This window comes from Bubalus kerabau, chromosome 3, assembly GCF_029407905.1.
Source record: "Bubalus kerabau isolate K-KA32 ecotype Philippines breed swamp buffalo chromosome 3, PCC_UOA_SB_1v2, whole genome shotgun sequence".
In the NCBI taxonomy this organism is placed as follows: domain Eukaryota; kingdom Metazoa; phylum Chordata; class Mammalia; order Artiodactyla; family Bovidae; genus Bubalus; species Bubalus kerabau.
The window spans coordinates 38,434,330-38,442,108 of NC_073626.1; the positions used below are offsets into that span (position 1 = coordinate 38,434,330).

At 40.2% G+C, this 7,779-nt stretch overlaps 1 pseudogene; it reads left to right on the forward strand.

The window, feature by feature from the left end:
- Positions 1 to 1,331: 1,331 nt before the first annotated feature.
- LOC129647233 (transcription initiation factor TFIID subunit 9-like) lies at positions 1,332 to 7,264 on the forward strand (annotated as a pseudogene).
- The last annotated feature ends 515 nt before the right edge of the window (positions 7,265 to 7,779 follow it).

Genomic DNA, 7,779 nt, shown 5'->3' on the forward strand with positions numbered 1-7,779 from the left:
CAGAGAATGGTGGCAACTAATACCTGGCACAGCCAAACAAACAAAAATAAATATTAAAAAAAAAAAAAGAATGTAGCCCATAGCCTGAAATATATAGGATAGTCCATTCTTTGAAGGGTGTAACACTTTTCCATTCATACAGAGATTAAAAGTTGCTGAAAAGAGAATAACATTTGTCTTGTTAGAGGTTAACAGGAACACTGGAAGTTGATGGCAGCCAAGAACAAAAGATTTCGACCAGAGAAGTCTTTAACAACTAACCACAGCCCTCCCTCAGTTCAGTTCAGTTCAGTCGATCAGTCGTGTCCGACTCTTTGCCACCCCATGAATCGCAGCACGCCAGGCCTCCCTGTCCATCACCAACTCCCAAAGTTCACTCAGACTCACGTCCATCGAGTCAGTGATGCCATCCAGCCATCTCATCCTCTGTCGTCCCCTTCTCCTCCTGCCCCCAATCCCTCCCAGCATCAGAGTCTTTTCCAATGAGTCAACTCTTCGCATGAGGTGGCCAAAGTACTGGAGTTTCAGCTTCAGCATCATTCCCTCCAAAGAAATCCCAGGGCTGATCTCCTTCAGAATAGACTGGTTGGATCTCCTTGCAGTCCAAGGGACTCTAAAGAGTCTTCTCCAATACCACAATTCAAAAGCATCACACCCCTCTCTCACCTTACCTTTAAAAATGCTTCGCAGATACTATAAAACACAGGGAACTCAGCTTCGTGCTCTTGAGGGAGGCTCAAGATGGAGGGGATATATGTATACTTGTGGCTGATTCATGTTGTTGCACAGCAGACATCAACACACAATTGTAAAGCAATTATCCTCCAATTAAATATAAATTAAAAAAAAATGAATTCTTTGCCAATAAAAAATGCTGTGTTGAAACACTTCAAGAAGTTTGGGGTTGAGGGGTCACAAGTCACCCTTTCTATTTGCATGTCCTGCAATAAACTTCTCTGTACTCCAAAATCCAATCTTTCCTTTTGTTTGGTCCCTCTGTGCACTGGGCATGCCATCTTGCATCCGGCAACAGTAACTGTTGGGTTATTTGTCTCTGTAATGATCCTTTACTGGAAATAAACTTGAGGGCATTGCGCAGGCCAAAAAAGCTTCTGTTTTGTTTCAAAAAGTGAGTTCTTGTGGGTTTCTTTTTTAAGTTCACATTGGTCATCTTATTTGAAGTGAATTTTATCCTGATTTTCCAAGAGACACGGTAAGCATTATTTTCAGAAGCCATGAATACGTTGCATAATTCCATGCAATGATGGGTGTGCTCCAGACAATGGAGAAATGAAACAGGTCCCTTGACCTTTTGTAAACAACCTCCCTACATGGAAATTCGGATGCAGGAGCTGGAGGTGGGTCTGACAAGTGATTTGAGCGAGAAAGGCAGCTCTATAAACTCTGTGGCCAGAGGGAAGGAAATTATTGGCTGAGATTGGCAAATGGATAATGAGGCCTTTGAAAGCCACTGAAGAGGAGTAAAAGTAGTGGCCATCAAGAAGTAGAAACACAGAGAGGCAACATATTCTGATGATCCTGGGCAGGGAGTGGCATCCCCCTGCAGTGTGGTAAGGAGACTGCTGTGTCAACAACTGCAGTCATGCTCCAAATGACATAATATGGCTAAGGGAGAGAGAATTGGAGTGGGCCATCAGTTCCATCATTGGACAAGAGAAGGGACCCACCTAATGTGTTCCGTCCATGTTAACTATGAGTGAGCTGGACATATAATGTCATTTTTCAAGTTTGCTCCACAAAGGATAGCAAGCTTCTTCTGTCCTCCAGTAGAGAGTCAGCCAAGAACTCCAGGATGACCTAGAGCAGTGGTCCCCCACCTTTTTGGTACCAGGGGCTTGTTTGGTGGAAGACAATTTTCCCTTAGATGGGGAGGCCGAGAGAGGGGGTGATGGTTTCATTCCACCTGCCATTCACCTCTTTCTGTGCAGCTTGGTTCCTAACAGGTACCAGTTCATGTCCCAGGGTTGGGGACCCCGGCCTAGAGGAAGGTGGATGCCACCTGTCAGCATCCACAGCACTGCAGCCTCAGACTCTATGTGCCACTGAGCTGAATGTGTCTCCACAGACACACTTTCAGAACTGTCCAGCAACTGAGGACCACTACAAGACAGCAAAATACACAAGCATTCTCCGGACATCTCTTTTTCCTTTTGCATGCAAAATGAGTTTTCCCAACATCCATGTTTTTTCAGCTCAAGAGCATATTTTTTAAATTATTTAAAAATCACTTAGTTCAAGAGGAAAATTTTTATATAGTCATCCTCTAGGTTTTTTTTACATGAAATTTGGACTCATTTCTGATTTATACAAACTCTATTAAATTATATCCCCAGTATTCCTTTACTGCTTACTTCAACAGACTCCTGCCACCATAAAAGAAAATGTTTGTGACTTAAAAAAAACACAAGCAGGTGATCTGTGTATAACTCGTCAATTTGCCAATGGTGAGGATAAATAATGTACACCCAAGGAGATTCTTAGGTAGTTATTATCATCATTACATCTTGCTTCAGAACTGTCTTCGTTGTTGTTGTATTGCTACCACAATGGGAGGGGCCAAAAAACTTGGCATGAGAAGCAGGAGCTCACATGATCCAGAGGGCTTGGGCAGGCATGAGAAATGGTCCAGAAAAGAAGTTCTGGTTCTTCCTGGTCCTCCCTCCAACCATCTTAGCTGCACATCTACTGAAGTTCCCATAAAACATTTGGTCCAACCCACATATCCATCTGCCTTGGATAGGATTGTGTTTTGTGTCCGTGTCTAGCTTTGATGCCTCTGAGTTTTGTAATTATGATCATTTTCCTTAAGAAAAATCTTGCAGGACTTCCCTGGTGGTCCAGTGGCTAAGACTCTGGGCTCCTACTGAAGGGGGTCTGGGTTTGATCCCTGGTCAGGGAACTAGACCCCTCATGCTGCAAGTAAGAGTTCACATGCCACAACTAAAAAAGATCCCACATGCCACAATTAAGACCCAGATAAACAGATAAATAAGCAAACTTTTTTTTTTTTTTAAGAAAAAGAAAAATCTTGATAGTAACTTACAAATGTTTTTGCACAGGCTGAGAACTTGGATTTAATTTTAATACATATTGATTTGTTCCTAAATAGGATTTTATTGAGCCTCTTTGGTTTGAAATTCACCCCCACCTCATCTGAGGCATACTGGAGTAGGGATGCTTGAGAAGTGGTTATGCCTTCCATGATACAGTGGAAATTCACAGTCAGCTCCTTCTAACCATTCAGGCTTTGCCTCTGACCTTATACCCAGAATTTTAGGTAAAACCAGTGAATGCAGAACATTCTTTGATATTTCAGGCTTTTTGATATTCAACAGGGCACATTATCTCATAATCTGCTGGTTTGTTATAGGCATCAGTTTCATCTCATAAATTGAATGTTCAATCTGGCTTCATTGACCATGTTTGTTGAAAGATCATATTTATTTTTCTTAAAATTAATCTTTTGCTGTCATTGTTGATCAGTGACACAAAAGATGCATTTTCTTTCCTATGAAGTGTCTATTTGTATAATAATTTACACGTAAGAACCAAATTGCCACATCATATAAGCTCTTGCTATTAAATACTCTGTCTGCTTAATGGGAAGCCTTGTCCCACAGATGCACTCTCAGTGTGGTCCTCGGATATAAAGACGTCATGATACGTGAAATCAGACTTTTTCTTCCTCCAGAATGTGTCCTACTGTAAAATATCGGAGGTAGTTTATAAATCAATCAGGGCAGACTTACAAAGATTGTTAGTTTTAAAGTCATTTGTATTTATGTAAATTAGTATATCTGTTCATTCACCATTACTCTGGGTGAAAATGCATATTTTTCTGTTAGCTGTTATTTTTAACTTAAAAAAGATTGCCTAAATCACCACTCTTCTTTCTGTTGGCTTCAGCACAACACAGAAATGAACTTTTATATATTCCTTCTCAGGCATATTTGCCAATATATATCCCACCTCACATGTACACTGGCATGTATATATATCCCCCTCATGGGCTTTACTCATAGCTCAGTTGGTGAAGAATCTGCCTGCAATACAGGAGACCCCAGTTCAATTCCTGGGTGGGAAAATCCCCTGGAGAAGGGATAGGCTACCCACTCCAGTATTCTTGGGCTTTCCTTGTGGCTCAGCTGGTAAAGAATCCACCTGCAATGTGGGGGACCTGGGTTCGATCCCTGGGTTGGAAAGATCCCCTGGAGAAGGGATAGGCTACCTACTCCAGTACCCTGGTCTGAAGAATTCCACAGACTGTATAGTCCATGGGGTCCCAAATAGTTGGACATGACTGAGCGACTTTCACTTTCACATCCCACCTCATATAGTTTTCTTATAATGTGGCTGTCCTTCTTTTGAGTCAGACTGGGGAGGTCATGACTACATCAACCAACAGAGTATGGTAGGAAATCACACTGTGTGTTAAGTTGTGTCCAGCTCTTTGCGAACCCGTGGACTGTTGCCCACCAGGTCCTCTGTTCATGGAATTTTCCAGAAAACAATACTTGAGTGGGTTGCCATTTCCTCCTCCAGGGAATCTTTCCAGCCCAGGGATCAAACCTGCATCTTTTGCGTCTCCTTCATTGACAAACGTAGGAGAGATACTATGTAAGTTCCCAGATAGATCATAAAAGTTTCAGCCTTATTCTTATTCTCCCACCCTCTCCCCATCTGCTTTTCTCTTTCTCTAAAAGTGCTAACTCTGGATGATGCCAACCCTGGGCTATGAGGAAGCTCAATCTAGTCTCTGAGGGAAGCCCCCCTGGAGAGGTCCTCACAAAGAGTGTCTGAGACTCCCAGCCAGGGATCATCATCAACAGCTAGACGAGTGAGTGAAGGAGCCTTCAGATGACTGCCTAATTTCTGTCCCCAGTTTCAAGTCTTCCATCTGAGGACTCAGTCACCTGAAATAATGGACTCATGGAAGTGCATTTACTTTAATCTTAATTATGGAAATAACTTTATCTGAAATAAAGATTTTTTTTTTAAACTTAAAAAAAAAAGCTGCTTTAGACCTTGTTAGGCAGAGACAAATCTTGCTCACTCTACCCTTTCTGAACTTCTGACCCATGAAATCCATGGGTAAAACAAATGGCTACTTTCTGCCACGAAGGGTGACTTGTTACACATCCATAGAACGTGGAACACTGTCTTTTTTCTCTTCACATCTTTTCCTGGTTCTCTAAGATTAGTACAAAATGGAGCTGGGGATGTCAAAGAAGATATGATAACGAGGTTTACTGGTAGAGGTACACTTGATACTCTTGCTTTTTCTTTCCTGTTTCCTCTCCATTTTTTTCATACACCAATATTTAACAAACTGATTTCTGGAGCCACACTGCTTGTATTAGAATCCTGGCCTTGCTCTTTATTAATTGTATGACCATAGAAAGTTATTTAACCCTCTTGGACCTCAACTTTATCATCTGTAAAGTAGGACTAATAATTATACCTCTCAAAGAGGGTTGCTGGGAGATGGTCAAATGAGCTAATACATGTGAAGAGCTTAGAATAGGACCTGGTACACAGAAAGGGTTCATTAAAATATAAAATATTACCTTTTTACCTTTAAGGAACTTCATTTTACTTTTATGATTTATGTTTAGTACATAAACATATTTAAATATAAACAATGGAAATATTTAACATACAGAATCCAAATACCCAATAAACTTATTTCATTTCTCCATATTTTCTTTAAGACCCCATCTACTCATAAACATAATTTTTAAAGTCATAATCATTGCAAAGATACAGAAGGTCAGAAGTAATTACTTAGAGTATTCTCTATGAGATTAATTATTGTGAGCCAGGCAGCTACCCCAAGACGTAGAAATATTCCTGTCTTATAAATGAGGAAACTACCATTCATTTGATCAACAGAATATTATTCAGATACCAAAATTATAAGACAGGAAACTGAGTAACATTATGTGAACAATATACTGTGAAGTGAAAAAAAGTAGGCTATAGGACTGCACTAGAGACAGACTACCAAGAAAAACTATGTGTAGTATATTCAATTAGCGAAAAAGACAATCTTAAAATTATAGCTTGGAACTGGAAACCATAAAAAAGTGACCTGGATTTTTTTGAAAGAAACTGAATAAACAGTTGCAGGGTTGAGAAATATAGTAATAAAAATAAGATCTCAGCAGGGAGGTGTAATAGCACTTAAAGAGAGACTTGGAGAATTGGAAGATGAGTCAAAAACATTAAAAATGAGTCGGGTGTAGAGTGCATGTGCAGAGGTGTCCAGAGCCAGTGGGGTGAGGACCATGTTGCTTCCAAACATCCTACTCACTGGTACACCAGGGGTTGGAAAAACTACATTAGGCGAATAACTTGCATCAAGATCAGGACTGAAATACATTAACGTGTGTGATTTAGCTCGAAAAGTTTGACCACCAAATATCAAGGAGCCTGGCAAGATGGCTTCTCCCAAGAGCATGCCAAAAGATGCACAGATGATGGCACAAATCCTGAAGGGTATGGGGATTACAGAATATGAACCAAGAGTTATAAATCAGATGTTGGAGGTTGCTTTCTGGTATGTGACCACAATTCTAGATGATGCAAAAATTTATTCAATCATGCTAAGAAAGCTACTGTTGATGCAGATGATGTGCGATTGGCAATCCAGTGTCCTGCTGACCAGTCTATTACCTCTCCTCCCCCAAGAGACTTTTTTATTAGATATTGCAAGGCAAAGAAATCAAACCCCTTTGCCATGGATCAAGCCATATTCAGGTCCTAGATTGCCACCTGATAGGTATTGCTTGACTGCTCCGAATTATAGACTTAAGTCTTTACAAAAAAGGCATCTACTTCTACAGGAAGAATGAGAGTTCCACAGTTAAGTGTTGGTTCAGTTACTAGCAGACCAAGTACTCCCACGCTTGGCACACCAACCCCACAAGCCATGTCCGTTTCAACTAAAGTAGGGACTCCAGTGTCCCTCACAGGGCAAAGATTCACAGTACAGATGCCCACTTCACAATCCCCAGCTGTAAAGGCATCAATTCCTGCAACATCAGCGGTTCAGAATGCTCTAATTAATCTGTCATTAATCGGGTCCCAAAATATTCTTATTACCACTAACATGCTGTCATCACAAAATACTGCTGATGAAGCATCAAATGCATTGAAAAGAAAATGTGAAGATGATGATGATGATGACTATGATAATTGTAACCTAGCCTTGCAGTATGTAAACATGTATACTTGGTTTTGAATCTGTTGTACTGAGATTAAACGTGCATGCTAGATGTTCCATGTTGTGCTCTAGAAAAATAGTATTTAATGAGTAAACACGCTTACCATACTTCTCAATTGAGCTGTCATGTGGGATTTTCTTTAATAGGATTAGTAAAGGTTTCTCATCAGCCTTTAAGTGTAAAAAATAGAGTTGCAATTCATGCACTTAAAAAATATATTAAAAATGAATCCTGGAGAAATGAACAAATCCTTAGAAAATGCCGACGTGAAGATAAAAGGTATAGAGAATGTAACAGAATTCTAAGATGCTTCATTGGATCCAAGAAGAAAAAGTAAAAGGCAAAGGAGCAATATTTGAAGAATGATGGGTGAGAATTTGCTAGAACTGATGAACACCACTAAGTCAAGGAGCATACTGAGTCAAAAACTGGATGAATAAAGGAAATTCACACCTGGGTGCATTAGAGGGCACCTTTAAAAAACCAAAGACAAAAAATTGTAAAATCAGCCAGAAAGAAAAAAGAAAGCCTT